This window comes from Anneissia japonica, unplaced genomic scaffold, assembly GCF_011630105.1.
Source record: "Anneissia japonica isolate Jap-2015-1 unplaced genomic scaffold, ASM1163010v1 scaffold288208_len475333_cov186, whole genome shotgun sequence".
Taxonomy (NCBI): domain Eukaryota; kingdom Metazoa; phylum Echinodermata; class Crinoidea; order Comatulida; family Comatulidae; genus Anneissia; species Anneissia japonica.
Genome location: NW_022728199.1, coordinates 150,939 through 152,571, shown reverse-complemented (window position 1 = coordinate 152,571; position 1,633 = coordinate 150,939). Strand labels below are relative to the sequence as shown.

The following is a 1,633-nucleotide window of genomic DNA, read 5'->3' as shown; positions in this document are numbered from 1 at the left end:
GCGCCTCCCGTTTAAAAGGAAAACTATAATTGAGATAATTAACGTTCAATGAAAAATATCATAAGTACATCTTTATAAATATACTATGGATAGTCTTCTGACATTCCATAGTATTACAATAGGGAGACTAACATTTACAGTTAAGGTCAAGCCAGTTCCACCAATCAACACGTTGGATTTACATACGTTGTCGGAACAACATCCATGGCCATGTACATATGCGTCCGAAGTGCTCAGAACTTAAGTCTCCAAGTAATTACATTCTGAGCAGGCCTACACTGAACTCATAAAAATGGCTGCTAAGTATGGGGGCAAGTAAGTAAAAATGCCACTAAAACAGCCTGAGACGTTTTTGTATGCCACACACGACCTAAAGGAAGAAATCGATAGTAGCCCTTTACACAAATCAATCGATAAAACGATTCTATTCTTGATTGTAGAGATCAATAATTCATTAAAGTGTGTCCTTTCAGATAGGTAGGCCTATTCCTACTCAGCACCCACCATCCTCGACAGTTCAACGATGGCTAGCTGGGCCATGAAGTCCCCGTAATGTTAAGATTAGAATTTCCTAAAAGTACACCTGCCACAGGTGATCAAACGCACGCCTTACCATGAATTTCCTCTACTCCAGATTACTCTACAGGCCCGCCAACAATCTGGACAATCATAAACACTTTTTCGCAACAGTACACACCCACCGGACTTTCCACCATTGAAACTATTTTGATGTTGTAAAGTTTGTTGTGAGTAGGCTCTATTATTTCATTTAAAAAGGTTAGATATACCAGAGCCCTACTTAGTTTAATTTTGAATAAAATAATAAGAAAAAAATCAGTTGTCACACGTATATTTTTTTAAACAAATAATAAATGAACTTGTAAAGAAAAATCTTTTTAACAAATACTAAAATGAACTTGTAAAGAAAATTCTCTTTATAATATGACATTACGACGGAAATAAGTTCGCGCTTATTATCAGTCAGACAACCACTAAACTTTTACCAGAGTTTTCGGTGAAAAAAGGTTGTAGACTTATCTGTTTTAATTTTAGTTGCTGGAACGACAATTTTATTTAAAATAAAAAGTCGCAGATGTTGTGAGCATCATAGATGGTAGGCCTATTTTTATTGTATTTCTTAATTAAATATTAATTAGTTTTTCTTTTTGCAGTATTTGATATTAAGACAATTCTCCATGCTAGCACTGAGCATAATCTCATGTTCTCATCAACCACAGTGGCTTGTGATGGGTTAGGTTTGCTCTCATACAAAGTAGGGTAGGAAACATCGATCTTTAATCTTATGAACAATCTTAAGAAAACAAATAGATAAGTAAAGTAATTACATACTGAGGCGCGTGGCTTACCAATATCGAATAATAGGCCTTCTTATTAGAAGTAATTGATTCATGAAGTTCAAACAAAAATAAAGAACTAAGAAACTTTTTCAATGTTAAAAAAATAAGCCAACTTAACCACCAGCTGTGGCCCTTAGATGGTGGTCACTGGTCATGGTTCCCAGCCAATAAGAGTGGATGGGGGAGGGGAGAACCCTATTTTGTTTACAGAGTTTTTAAAGTTGGTATGGTAATTACCATAGTTTCTCTGGTATAAGTATTCCCATGAACATCCT

At 35.4% G+C, this 1,633-nt stretch overlaps 1 long non-coding RNA gene across 1 annotated transcript in view; it reads right to left on the bottom strand.

Annotated features, from left to right (window-relative positions):
• Positions 1–736, bottom strand: part of LOC117114029 — a 53,713-nt gene extending 52,977 nt beyond the window's left edge. Inside the window, exon 1 of the long non-coding RNA XR_004446286.1 lies at positions 614–736. This is a non-coding gene — a long non-coding RNA (uncharacterized LOC117114029). The remainder of the gene's footprint in view (positions 1–613) is intronic.
• Positions 737–1,633: the final 897 nt, after the last annotated feature.